This window comes from Amia ocellicauda, chromosome 3, assembly GCF_036373705.1.
Source record: "Amia ocellicauda isolate fAmiCal2 chromosome 3, fAmiCal2.hap1, whole genome shotgun sequence".
Lineage (NCBI taxonomy): Eukaryota > Metazoa > Chordata > Actinopteri > Amiiformes > Amiidae > Amia > Amia ocellicauda.
The window spans coordinates 19,601,102-19,616,517 of record NC_089852.1 but is presented as its reverse complement, the minus strand read 5'-3'; the positions used below and the strand labels follow the sequence as shown (position 1 = coordinate 19,616,517).

The 15,416-nt window shown below is 38.0% G+C and overlaps 1 long non-coding RNA gene across 1 annotated transcript; it reads left to right on the top strand.

Annotated features, from left to right (window-relative positions):
• The first annotated feature begins 854 nt into the window (after nucleotides 1-854).
• On the top strand, nucleotides 855-13,883 carry LOC136739740 (uncharacterized). Its single transcript, XR_010812991.1, has 5 exons — nucleotides 855-1,138; nucleotides 3,690-3,757; nucleotides 4,119-4,216; nucleotides 7,822-7,942; nucleotides 12,378-13,883. It is a non-coding gene; the product is annotated as an uncharacterized LOC136739740 (long non-coding RNA).
• Nucleotides 13,884-15,416: the final 1,533 nt, after the last annotated feature.

The following is a 15,416-nucleotide window of genomic DNA, read 5'->3' as shown; positions in this document are numbered from 1 at the left end:
CTGCCATGAGGTCAGTCAAATTCAGCAACAACTAAAGTGCGCCAGAACACACCCCTTCAGAATGTACACGCCTTTAGTGCCCCAGAAACACACCTTCAGAATGCACACCTGGTTTGCAGTGTGATGGAGTACCCAGAACACGATCACCAGAAAGGGGCCATCTCAAATTCAAGGTCAACTCAAGGTCAAATCCCCCACAGCCCCCTGCTGTTCGAAAAAGTGCCTTATATTATTTTTATGTTTTAAATTAATTGGAAAAAATTATTGAGGGGTGGGCAGTGGGGTGCTTTTAACATTGATTTCTACATTATCAATCAGCAACGCAGCGTTATCATTCCATGTAAGTATGTTTCGGAGGTCCTTACTGAAGGGTATGAAAATTAGCAAAGAATTGATAACGGTAACAACAAAAATGTTTTATATTTGTCAAAGTCAAATATTGCAGCATGAAGATAGATCCTCACAAAACAGAAAAATGGAACACAGCATCAATACTGGACATTGATCTCTTCTGACAACATGGAATGTGGGCCTCGCAAACAGAAAAAGGAACCTTCACCCTTTTTTTTTTAGGATTGAGGTGGGACAGTGGCTGGGGAATATTATAGGTTGAAAAACATCAACGTAGAATGTTACATGAAGTCTGTAAAATATATATGATGAAGCTTTACCCTCTGGAGTTAGTCTGCTGGCTCCAGGGCGCTCTGGATGGAATAAACCAGCTCAACTGAAGTCCCCTGGCCTCTTGTTGATTCTTTGCTGATTTTCACCTCTACAACCTGGCATCACAAACAGGATAATAAGGGTCTCATCTCTTCTAACCCTGTTTACTTCTTCAGTTTTGATCAGCATGCTTACGTGAGGGTGATAGCACAGTTATGCAGAGTTATCCAGTCATTATCAAAGCAATGACCGGGGACTAGGGGAGCTGGTAGACCTAACTAGGAACTCTCTCAGCAGAGAGAGAGGGACACTCTCAACAGAGTAAAAATGGCAAGAGAAAAATAAGAAGCCATGAAAGAGTATGTAAGTAGGATTTATGAGAACGTGAGAGAGAGGAAGTGGGATCCAGAAAGCAACAAGGAAGAGTAGGAGAGATGGTGGAAAGAACAGAAAACAAAGAAACTGTTAGAGAAAGGTGAGGTGATTTGTATTGCAAAGTTGTGACAGAAGGCAGAAAAGTGGAGGAACCCTAAACAGTTAAGGAGGGTGAGTTGGAAGTAAGCCAAGAGAAGTTGGCAAAGAAAACAGGAGTTAAACTTTGCCAAGATGAATTTATGACAAGAAATAGGGAATGTTGAGAAGTGCAGTGGACACACTCACACAAATATAAAATATAAAACACAGAAAAAGATGGTCAGTGTAAGATATCGTAAAAAAATAAAATTCAGTACAGTTTTTTGTATTTTTTTTTTAAATAATTTTGAAACTCGTTTTTTGAACAAATATGCAGATATGCTGGACAAATATATTTTTGCTAAGTCCAATACTGAATGTCTGACAATAGTAATGTTGTTATTCATTTATGCAACAAATACTGAATGTACACTTGCATTTATGTTGCTAAAAAACACTGTAGAAGGATGTGAATAATTATGGAGGCAACTGTACCTGAAGTTAGGAAAGGAAAAAAGGATAACACCTGAACACTTAAATAAAATAAAATACCACAAAAATATGAATATTTCAGGTTAAACTAACTTTTATAGGCTACATAACTTTAACAAAACAAAGACGGCACTATATATTCTTAAAACTGCCACTGAATAAGCAAGATATACAAAAATGCCCAAACAAATGTAGTTTTGAAGAACCTGTTGTAGTAATCAGTGTAGTTCAGTGTGTGATTTTGATATACTGTAACATGCCGTCTTGCACACAACTTACAACAGAAACACCAGCGTCCGCAGGTACACACTTGATGATGCGCATGCACTGATTAAGGGGCTTTCGCTAAATTGCATACTGTAGCTGAAGTAGCAAGGGATCATCTAAAATAAATCATATTTACTGAAATGTTTCTACATATTGTAACTGGTGAGGTTAATTGGTCCCCATTATTAAATGCAGCTGGTGCAGGTAACTTCGTTAATGGGTTCCACGGGTATGGGATATATAAATTAGCTTCCTAGTGTGGGTAGCAAGTCTCTACCTTCCCTTATGCCAGGGGCTTGAGTTGGTTTCGATTTGCTTAGAGGTTCTTTTGTGACACAGGACGTTGCGGTACCGTGAGAAGGAGAGAGTCAGCTGCTGTTTTCTACGTATTTTCTTTTAATTTATGTAACTTTGTTTTGTGGTTGTTTGTATGTAAGTGGGAGGGGCGATAGAAGGTAATCAGCTTTAATTTGTTACAGTGGACAAGTGATTGGTTATGGTTTGTTTTTATATATTTTTCTGATTTTATTTATTTTCTTTCACTTTATAATTGGTTGTTTTTTTTAAGTATGTGTGCAGTGATTTTCTTATACTTCATATATATACATTTATACACTGGTTCTGGGTTTATGATTAATGTAATTTGACTTGTCATGTATTATTTTTGGTTAGGCTGAAGCGAGTGTTGGTCGCCCCCTGGTGGTGATTGTTCGATTGTACCTATATGTATTGTAATCGGTTTTTAATACTTTTAACTAGTCCTATTATATACAAAATAAACTGTTATTGTCTTTTATTTGCACGTCTCTATTTACTCTTATTTGTTTTGGGGGGGCCTGCATTGGGCAATTGGTCTTTAGTTTTAAGTACTTCTTTGGGTGCAATTCCTAAAGTGGCATAGTCGACAATTGCCAGGTAGAAGAGAATCTGTGTGCGTCATGACACAGGTCAGTTTCCTATGGTTACAATAGGTTTGACATAAATATGAACAATGGGAATAATTTGGGGGGTGAAAAACCTGAGGTCTTGTCAAATTTAAATCCAATAAATGACATCAGCTCTGCATAAATATTTAAGTGTGTGTATATATATATATATATATATATATATATATATATATATATATATAATTATATATATTTCTTTGAATGGAATATGCAAAATGTTGTATAGTTCTGTCTCTCTCCCCCTGCACACCCACTTTTCTAAAACACATGGAACAACTCTACCCTCCCCCTGCAGCGACTTTTCTCTGTCTGGTTCCATGTGCAAAACACGTCGAACCACTCTCTCCCCCACAGTCCTTTGCGCATCCCAGAATGCTTTGTGGAGGAAACAGTGACGTCATCCCCGGTGAGTGGTAACCCTACACTCCAAAGGAGGAAGAGGAAGTAGAGAAGCGAGGGCTGAGCCAATCCACATGCACATCCAGGACACAGCCCTCTGATGATTGGACATTATTCACCTTTTGTTTACTACTGTATAAAATGTAAAACCCGGAAGAGATCTGTAAGAAAGCAGTTTGAACACGAATTCGCTCTGTTCTTCCGGGCCAGCCTGAATAAAAGACTTCTTTTCCATTTGCAACACAACTCCTGTGCTGCCATTTTCGTCAATTTAAGAGGGTTTCTTCAGGGGGGCACGTGCCCCAATGGCATGACACCACTGTTCCTTCTCATAGGCAGACTTGATTTATGAAGAAATTGTGGTGTTGAAAGGCTTGATTGAAAGTGGTAGTGTATCAAACATCTAACTGGCAGGTATTCGGGTGGCAGTTTGTGCTTGACATTTTTTTAATTTATACTTTCTTTCAGAATGATTTTGAAATTGGTCTGTGTTGCCCTGCTGGTGGAGATCATTGGACTGTGTGCTGATGAAGGGGGTAAGTCCATCTCTGGCCACTGTCTAGCTATAGTGCACATGGTGTGATTCATTTCTGTATATGCATTAGTGGGGGATATGAATGCTTGCCTCAGCATTTCATTTTGAAATGGTGCATATTGCCCTTGATGCTTAACGTATGAAGTGGATTGTGTTCTACAGGGATTTCATGCCTATTAATGCAGCTGTACAGCAGCCCTAGTGTCTAAAGTTAACAACTTGCTCCCTCTCAGTCCAGAATGTGGCTTTGCAAGGAAGGGCTACACAGTGTAGGCTGTACTTCACTGCAAATGCTGACCAGGGTGGGGTGGAAGCATGGCAGGCTGGAGTTCCTGAGCCTTCTACATTTATTACTCTTCCAGGTGTGCCAATGTTTCCACCATCCCCTTGGGAACCACTGATTACTTCTGTGATGGAGAGTTGTTCTGTCAATGCGATAATCTGATGTGTGAATTCACTGGTGAGTTTTATGTTCATATGCCCAGAAGTAACTTTTCCCCCACTGGGAGCAGCAGTATGGCCTGTATGGCCCGATGCGATCATTGTTAAAGCAGGACAAAGTAAACATGTTGGTATTTTCGGCACAGAACCTCCACATTTCAAATGCTCCTTTTAAAGTCGGGATTTAAAGTGCTTTCAGCAGCTAAAGGCTCTCTATCCTGCCTCAGGCTGGAGCCCCGCTCCCATTCACAAGTGTGGTGGCTCAGTGGGATTAAATTCCCCATCATCATAGGGATCACTGGCTCCCACAGCTCCTGGGGGAAAGCAACATTACTGTCAGCAGCTCCAGTGATTCATTAGTGAAAAACACAGGGGCATACCTCTCTCACAGGTATTTACATGCTTGAAGGAAAAGACACTTGCAGACAGCTGTGTCAGAAGACAGCTTCATAACTATAGACCGCTAAATCAAAGACATGCTCAGGTTAACTGATGAGCAGCAGTTCCCACAGACACACACAAGTTGAGTGGCAACTGGCAAATCCAAAATTGGGAAATGAAATCGTAAAATAATTAGGGATTCCAACTAACAACATGAACATAAAAGATATGGAAGAGACTCAATGGAAAGTGTTTACCGTCCACACGCACCTCTCTCTCTGACCCCCAGCACTCCCTGCAGGTCCTTTTCAGTTCTCCCCTCAATAGTAAAAAATTGGTTCAGGCCAGAGTACTTCCATGGCTGCAGACTGGAACAGAGGAACGTGAGGTTTACTCTGACTGGAACCCAATTAGGACCGGCAGCATCAGGAGCACACTGCTGCTTTCAGACTGCAGCTGGAGTGCAGTAAATACCACCTTCAGTTTTACATTCAGTATGTCTTCAGCTCAAGAGTAATCTTGTGAAAACAGGGAATGGCTAACATTCAGTGCAAAATGGGAGCAGTGGGACTGTTTTATATAGTTGTACCATGAATCTCAAGTCTGACCTGTTTTAAACATCGCCTACTTCCACAATAACTGGAAACATGGAAAATGTGTGTTCTGTTTCCTTTTGTATCCAAGAATGTATGTTTCTTCATGTAATTTCACTGCCTGAAGCACAATCTATTGCTGTTTAGATGAACTCACACACCACATGCAAGCTTGAATAGAAATGCAATCCCTAAACAAAGACCACCTAGACCATCTAGAATGGTATGGACTTCAAGCACATGATTTGGCAAGACTTGCAATGTGCATGTAATCACAGTCAAATTTAAAAAAGCCACATTTCTACATAGTTATTAGCATTTACAACAATAGAGAGTAGATTGTGAAAATAAATCAAACTATGATAGCATCCATGTGTTGCTCAATGCTTTGACTTGGTGTAGTCCCTTGTTTCTTTATGATTGACATCAAGTAGAGTTTGATGTTTGAATAAAAGTGTTCTCATCTTGTGCATATTTCTGAACAGTACTTGTAGCACTAGTAAACAAAACTTATTTTATTTCAAATATATTGGATATTTGTCCTATATGTTGCAGTAGTACTCACTTAAATTCAAAAGTAAATTAATGTAATACTTTTCCAAGCATCCTACTACTGATCCAAAATGACCTTATCCAAAAACATCATCTGTTTCAGTATTATGTTTTAGTATCTTATGTTGTAAGTCGCCCTGGATAAGGGCGTCTGCCAAGAAATAATAAAAAAATAATAATAATAATACAATAAATTGCAGAGTTCCCAATTAATTTAGAAAATTCTCAATAATCCAAAGAAATTCCCAGAACTGCCTGTGGAGATCTAGTGTTGTCAAAATTCAAAGGAATTTTGCAAACCTGTTCCTCATCTTAATGTGATGTGTAATTTCCTGTAAAATCAGATCCCTCACCTACTCTTCAATTAGTTCAGTTCTCTCCTGTTTGAAATGGACAGGATGCAGCTCAGACACTTCCTCTGCAGATTGGACACACAGCACTGCTTCACTTTCTAATTGGCCAGTCCTGATGTTTCTCTTTACAGTGCTGGAGTCTATTTAACAGATACAAATATAAACAACATGAAATATATTTGTATTGTACATGTAACACAAATATAAAAATATGGTTTAAAGAGAATCAGAAGTGTAATTATTGATGCATATGGAGATTTTATATATATATATATATGCAAGAGATATATATTAGAAAATATTGCAAATTGATTCACTGTATACATTCTTTGAAAATTTTAGATTGTAAAATCAAACTACTGTGTAAATTCTGTGTTTTTGTACGGATTCACTTTGTATTTATTATTAAAGCCTGACCATGGACAGGGGTTGCAAATTAGCTTTGGCTAGAAACCCTGTATGTAGTGCATCTGTTCTGTGTTTTTAACCTGTAGCAATATATAATTCATTATACATGATCAAATAAATACAAAAACAAAATAAACTAATTTGTTATTATATTTGTAAGCAGACACCTTTATCAAGGATAACTTACAATTCTCACACTATATCAAGATTATATTTTTAATAATATTACCTATTTATACAGCTGGGTATTTACTGGAGCAATCTAGGTAAAGTATCTTGCTCAAGGGTACACAATTTTGCCCACAACTTTCATAACCGTTACTCCTCACAGCAGCCCTAGTCATTCTGCATGGTGCGTCTTCTTATGGTTAAGTTAGCAACATTTTTATTTTTAACAGTGCAATATGACAGAAAATGCATTAACAAATAAATACATTCAATTAAGCAACAAAATAGTGTTGAAAAGAGTGGAGTTTAAATGTAGGTTATTTAATAATTTAAATTAATTAAACCCATGCTAACATGTAGCTATATAAAGAACTGCTGTAATCTCAAACATTAAGGTTGTACACAAGGCAGCTCCTGTATTATACTACAGGTTTAGAGAAAAACACTACTCAAAGTAATGACATTAGTCGTGTGTATGATGTCATTAATTTGAAATAAACACGGAGTTAGAAAAGTAGGTACTTCTCTCTGCACCACCGCTCTGTAATGCCACCCACTGCTGCCGAATTCAATGACTGACCCAGACACTCAAGTATGACAAATCGTCCCTTGCCAGCTGCTGTGTCTCCGTCTCTCTCCACGATCCCTGCCCTGCAGCCGTCTGTCCTACTTTCTTCAATCTGTATTGTCTTTTTGGAAATGGGACTGGTTACTATTGTATCATACACCGGCACTTGCTATTGCTTATAGAGAAAGGGAGTCAGTTCTTGGGGGCAAAATTAGCCAAGTACTGACCACAAAATTAAAACGCAACATGTGGGAGGAGATATTAAGCTCAGTAAATAGGTAGCCTGGATGTTTATTTCTATTATGATCTAATGTATCTAATGTGTAGAAAAGCTGGTCTTTTAATTGTTGTGAATATTTTATGTACATTTGTATATTTTATTGTCTGTTCATTATACAGAAAGTGTTTACATGTGTAGCCTATTTATTCAATTGAATAATTCGATACCGATCTTCCAATGTATCAATGAATGAGATGAAGACCGAACTTAAAAACTTGAAACAAAGATGTAAGTATTGTTTTTATCTCAGACTTTAATACATTGTTTGGTAAAGTTTATGATTTGACAATATTTGTAATTAACCTAGTTGTTTTTCTGTAGCAAATGAGAAGATAGCGGAGACTCGCCAGACAGGGTGAGGTCCTCCCGAAGCCCAGGGAGCCACAGCGATCTTGGAGGAGATGATGGAGGGGACTGGAGGGGGGATTCGAGTTAGCCGTAGGTAAATACTACAGTAATAAAATACTATTGAGTTGACCCGGTACTTTATTTTTATTCTGTGCATTAATTATTTTGTATAATTATGTGCTTAAACATTTGGATTGTGCTGTGCTAATTATTTGTTTTTATGTTATACTGCAGTTAGCATTTTTTAAATCAGATACCTGATACCCAGGTCTGCACCAACCATGGCAGCATATAATCAGGGTTAGCCAGTGTGGAATTAGGCATTGGCACTTATCATACATAAGCACTGAACATTTGAATTTTATTATCCTCTGCACCATCCGCAAACATTTCTCCTCACCAAAAGTGAACAACAGGAAGGCTTGTAAAAATGTTCATGCATAAATATATATGTATACAGTAGTCTTGATTAATTTGTCTTTGAGATGCATTATCGGATTGCAAGGAATTCCGGTGGTGCTTTTCTCCCTATGTATATATTGGAAAACCTGCCTCATTTCATATTCCAAGTCTTCTGTTTTAAAAACAATTGCTTTTTTAACAAAATTGACTTGGATTGTATTAGAGACACTCCTCCTTAAAATATATGTTATTATTTCAACAAACAAAGTTTTCACATGGCATAACAAGAACGCTTTATCTTTGAAGAGCTGTCACTAGTTGCAGGTGTCATGAATATTCATGAGCACACATTAAGACTTAGGCCTGGGGCCCGATTAAATAAAAATGATGTGAACGTGAAAAGTTGCGGGAGAGTCGCAGGAGAGAATCTCGCATCACAGAATTAAATCTGAAATATCAGGACCTGCGAACTGGTAGGAGACTCATGTTGCTGGTATAGTTTCCGAAATGGGTGTATCGATCCAAAGTATCGATATTTCCGATCCTGACGTTTCATTTTTGAAATTGATCCTCACATAAAAATATCGATACCAGGTGCTTTCTTTAGCCAGTGATTTATTATTATTATTATTATTATTATTATTATTATTATTATTATTATTATTATTATTATTATTATTAAACGAAATGTGTGTCAGATATTGAACATTGAAAATAAAATTAAATGTAGCAACTTGTTGTTTAGGATAGGAACTACTTCTCCTTCCGCCCTCTGCCTCCGCTCCTCATATAGCCCGTGCACAGGCCCGCCGAGACACACGGGCCAAATCGCACACTTGTTCCCTCGTTCCCTTCCCTTGCGGGGCGGAAGTACTCCGGTGGCCATCTTAAGCGCTGTCCCAAACCCTTAGGGAACAAGTGAAGGAGCCTAATCGAGCAGTTTGCGTCCCTCAACGCTCCCTTCAGCGGAGTGTACAAAAGCGCGCACTTATGCGGAAGAGTTTTAGCGCTGAAGTCCCAGAACTCTGTGCGTTAAAGGCGGAGACAAGTCAACTGGGATAAAATAGCAGTGGCGGGTGCATATAAATGTAATGTTAGCTAGACAGTTGTAGAAATTAGCAAATTATGTATCAAGGAAATAATACATAGATAGATAAAATAAAATTATTATATAATCATGATTTAAATATACAATTAGAAAGTTAAACCAAATTTTTTTTTGAAAACTATCATTTAATTAATTACTGAAGTAGTATCCTATAAAACTAGGCGGTGATATTAACGAACAGTTTATTTCAAAATTATTATTATTATTATTATTATTATTATTATTATTATTATTATTATTATTATTATTATTATTATTATTTTAAATAAATACAAATACAAGAAAAGACTGCATAGGTACTTTTTCAGACAAAGGCAAAGACACTGAATGCTGAGTGTGTCCCATTGAGCGCTTTTAGTTTCACCCTACACCCTCTTCACTCAAGTGCACACTCTGTGACGTAAGCACAATGTCACGCAAAGTGTACACTTGTCGAAGGGTGTAGGGAGCAAGTGTGCGATTTGGGTCGCAGCCACGCAGTCACTCAGTCTTATAAATGAGAGTGAACACGGTTACCAGTGCTGCTCTGCTTTCATGGCCGGAAGAAAACGAAGCATCGTTTGAAGTCATTTCACTCCAATAAACAGCAATGAAGCAAAATGTGACATATGTCAATAATGGGGAGAGAACAGACACACCGCCGCGTCTGACAGAGTGAGGCAGACTCTCTGACAGAAGCCTTTCACAGAGGCAGGCATTATCCAGCTATCTACAGTGAGAGAAAAAAGTATTTGATCCCCTTCTGATTTTGTGCGTTTGCCCACTGACAAGGAAATGATCAGTCTATAATTTTAATGGTAGGTGTATTTTAACAGTGAGAGACAGAATAACAACAAAAAAATCCAGAAAAACGCATTTCAAAAAAGTTATCAATTGATTGGCATGTTAATAAGGGAAATAAGTATTTGACCCCTTCGACTTAGTACTTGGTGGCAAAACCCTTGTTGGCAATCACAGAGGTCAGATGTTTCTTGTAGTTGGCCACCAGGTTTGCACACATCTCAGGAGGGATTTTGTCCCACTCCTCTTTGCAGATCCTCTCCAAGTCATTAAGGTTTCGAGGCAACTCGAACCTTCAGCTCCCTCCACAAATTTTCTATGGGATTAAGGTCTGGAGACTGGCTAGGCCACTCCAGGACCTTAAAGTGCTTCTTCCTGAGCCACTGCTTTGTTGCCTTGGCTGTGTGTTTTGGGTCATTGTCATGCTGGAATACCCATCCACGACCCATTTTCAATGCCCTGGCCGAGGGAAGGAGGTTCTCACCCAAGATTTGATGGTACATGGCCCCGTCTATCGTCCCTTTGATGCGGTGCAGTTGTCCTGTCCCCTTAGCAGAAAAACACCCCCAAAGCATAATGTTTCCACCTCCATGTTTGACGGTGGGGATGGTGTTCTTGGGGTCATTCCTCCTCCTCCAAACACGGCGAGTTGAGTTGATGCCAAAGAGCTCGATTTTGGTCTCATCTGACCACAACACTTTCACCCAGTTCTCCTCTGAATCATTCAGATGTTCATTGGCAAACTTCAGACAGGCCTGTACATGTGTTTTCTTGAGCAGGGGGACCTTGCGGGCGCTGCAGGATTTCAGTCCTTCACGGCGTAGTGTGTTACCAATTGTTTTCTTGGTGACTATGGTCCCAGCTGCCTTGAGATCATTAACAAGATCCTCCCGTGTAGTTCTGGGCTGATTCCTCACCGTTCTCATGATCATTGAAACTCCACAAGGTGAGATCTTGCATGGAGCCCCCCAGATCTAGGGAGACTGACAGTTATTTTGTGTTTCTTCCATTTGCGAATAATCGCACCAACTGTTGTCACCTTGTCACCAAGCTGCTCGGCGATGGTCTTGTAGCCCATTCCAGCCTTGTGTAGGTCTACAATCTTGTCCCTGACATCCTTGGACAGCTCTTTGGTCTTGGCCATGGTGGAGAGTTTGGAATCTGATTGATTGCTTCTGTGGACAGGTGTCTTTTATACAGGTAACGAGCTGAGATTAGGAGCACTCCCTTTAAGAGAGTGCTCCTAATCTCAGCTCGTTACCTGTATAAAAGACACCTGGGAGCCAGAAATCTTGCTGATTGATAGGGGATCAAATACTTATTTTCCTCATTAACATGCAAATCAATTTATAACTTTTTTGAAATACTTTTTTGTTGTTATTCTGTCTCTCACTGTTAAAATACACCTACCATTAAAATTATAGACTGATCATTTATTTTTCAGTGGGCAAACGTACAAAATCAGCAGGGGATCAAATACTTTTTTCCCTCACTGTATACTGGATGTCATGGATTATGCCACCTGCTACCTGGAGGCTATTCCTTTATGCACATCAAATTAGGAAATAATTCTTCCTTATGTTTTCCCATGTTGGCATCACCAAGGAATCATGATGTACAAGGTCGCTCCTTTTATGTCCGGTGTGATGAAGGATCTCTGTTGACTGTTGCAAATTAAAAAACTATGGTTATCAGTCTATCATTCCCAAATGACGGATTAGTAAACCGTTTTAACAAAACACTGAAAAGTATGCTGTAGAAAAAGGACGGGAAAGACTGTGATCAGCTACTGCTGTATCTAATGTTTTCCAAGTTCCCCAAGCATCCACAGAATTTTCCCCTTTGAGCTGTTACATGGACGCCGACACTGGGGCTTATGGGACTTGGCAAAAGAGACCAGTAAGAGAACACATGATACAAGTCCAACAAGGGCACATAACACATGTACAGTATAACAGAATGCACAACCATGCATATTTCATCTGGGGGATAAAGTGATAGTATTGATTCCTATGGTTAAGAATACATTTGTAGCCAGCTGGAGAGGACCCTATCAAATAAGTTAATTACAGCAGCAGTGCAGCAGCCAGATAGAAGAAAACCAGTGCAACTCTATCACATTAACTTATTAAAGAAATTGATAGAAAAAGAGAACCTCTTTGGAAACATAGCAACCTGAGACGTATTGGAGAACCCCTGGGAAGAAGTGTATATCAGACCAGCTCTCTCTCCTTCACAGAAACAGGCAACCCTCAAGCTAATAGACCGGAATACAGATGTCTTCTCCAGTATCCCTGGCCGAACACAACTCATCTCCCACGACATCCGTACAGCCCCAGGACTGTCCGCCTGAAGCCTTACCAGCAGCTGAGGCCAATTGCCCGTGGAGACCGCTCTTCTTATAGAGTTAATTCCAAAGAACCATATGAGAAAAATGAGGAGGGTGTTTTGGAAAGAGAGAATAGTGAGTTGGGGAGAAAGAGTTACGGAGAGAAAGAAATAGAGTGACGGAGAGAAAGAAATACAGTAACAAAGATTGCTTTCAGATTTTGACTTGGATTATGGACTACGGACTGACTTGGCTGCTGTTTGTCTAGTTTTTGTTTGTCATTGTATATGTTTTCATTTGATTTGAAGTTTTTGTATTTTTTTGTTGATCATCTGTGTTACAGTGCCTCACCCGTCTCCCACACTCCCGTCTATTGTTTCCTCAGCCCCACCTTTAGATCCCCGGCAGTGAGGACAACCCCCCCCACACTGTCACAGTATGGAAAGTATAATGAGTGTGGTACACAGCTTAAGGGAGTGTCATTTCTGTTCCATTGCCTATATCAGTACATTATATGAAGACATCAAGACAAGTATTTTTTTATATTATAAGACTGCACTGACATGATATAATGGTGTTGTACCATTTTAAAGATAGTTTGGACATAACATTTTTATAAAATTATTAAATAAAATCAGAGCAGCAAGATAGAAGGCTTTTTGCCTTATTTTTAATGTAGTCCTGAATTACACATTAAAGTATTTTTAAAATAGTAGTCTTACATTTATTTGACAATAATGATGGAGTTCATTCCTTCTCATTCCTTTTCCCCACTAATCACAGTTAACCTTTAAATGACTTGGATGCAGTGTTCTAATTACAATAAGTGAGAAAATGTATTTATTGAGGATACTTTTTGCATTGTAATAACCCCCCATCCCCCTAAAAAAAAAGAAAAGAAAAATATTGAAGAAGTCTGACATATAGAGTCTACATTATGTAGAGTCCTCCCTTATTAAACGTTAATATCCAAGAATGGCATTGAAATGGACAGGAAAAGGGTCTGGCCTTATAAAGGGCTATATACAGAGAGAGAATTCCCAATGCAGTTTAAAAAAAAAAAAAAAAACTTACCTGAAATGGTAATGGAGTGTGCTTTTTTCTTTGCTGTTGATCTCCTATTTCCCAATCAAAACTCACAATACTTTTCAAATGTAATTGCACCTTGTTTTATTTACTGAAACCGAATAACCCTCAGTGTTTCAAAGCAAACATTTATTTATTCTTCTTTAAAAGGAAATTAATATATGAAAACTCATTCATACTCCTGGGTAAGTCAGCGATGGCCTAATGCTTTCAGTGCAGTCATATGTTTCCATTCACAATCTTTCTGGGTGCGAACCCTTACACTTTGATTGCCTTGCTTTAAGTGTACACAATCTAATGTGTTGCCTTATATACATTTTCTGCATCTCCCCAAGCAACGCTATTTGTTAAGTTCAAGTTTAAGTTAGTTTCTTGTTTTATGTTAAATTATATATTTAGGCCCATCAAGGCTTAATTATGTGGTCGTAAGAAATGCTTTCTTGCTTCTGTCTCTGTGCCTGTGTACAACAGGTTCATATATTTATATAAAGTTATTTGATGTAACTTTTAGAATATGTGTATAATATACATAATGTTTATCATATTGGCCTTTTTGTCTCACCAACACATTCATAGAAACATTCCAAATTCCAAGCTTTCAAAGAAAAACAGCTATGTGAAATAAAAATAACAAGAAAGCAAGACTATACTACACATTGACAGTACATACAAAAGATTATCCCACAGTTACTAGATTAGATCCTCTCATTTGCCAACATTTTATCAGAGCAAGTTGACATATAGGCCTGGAGTTCCACACACAGTATGGTTAAAAAAAGAATTATATATCTTATTCAATTGATCAGTTTATGTATTGGCATTGTTAATTTGTATGTACAAACATATTACATTACTAAAGAAAATTATCACACCAGAATAAACTATGCACAAATTAATAAACCACCCACATGAATTAAACTGTCCGCATTAATTGATGAACTCTGTGCTGTACAGAGCTCATTGTGTAAATGAGGCTATTACTGTGATGCCACTCCTCTATACTTGAAAATTTAAATACTTGCCTGCATGAGGGCACCAGACTTTTAGCAGGGTTGTCTTTCATTAGGATTATATGGATTGGGCACTTAATGGAAAGTTAAATGTGATTTCTTGTTTTCAACCATGTCAAAAAGCAGAGCTTCATACATCTAGCAATACTGAAATTAAGAAAACGAAACAATTATTTTGTTCTTTAAGTTACATTGCACACAGTTACACAACTACAGTGATGTGCAACTTGTAGGGACATAGTAGAGACCCATGAAAACATAACAAATTAAATACAATACTTCTCAGTATGAAAATGCATTGTAATGAGTTTTGCAGTGAATTTGTTATATATGCTGACAAAGTCAGTCTTTTTTGGCACATTTTACTGGAATTGTATTGCATACCTTTGGCAAAAAGAATACAAATATCGATCTATCAATCTATCTATCTATCCTTCTATGTAGGGTACATATATATACATGGGAGCATGAAAGGAGTCTTTAAACCAATAAAAAATAATACAGTAATTACTACCACATGAGATATTTAAAAATATTAAACAGTTTTGTAAAATACCTTGTAAAAAATGCATACTGGAATTATGACATGGATCATTTTAGTTATTAGTTATTCTTCGAACCTCAAAAATAAGATCTGATGGTCTAATGATGTCCTTATATTCTGACATGCTTTGAAAGGTTACATCACTACAGGAAGAGAGGAGCAACTGCGTTTATAGATAGCAAAACAGTAGTATAGATATATAAATTGAAGTGGAAATCTGTATTACATTGCTTTAAAGTCAGGAGGGTATCCTAAAATCTTCCCTTGGAGTTTTGATGGCTGTGTACTGCTATTGATAGATTGTAGCAT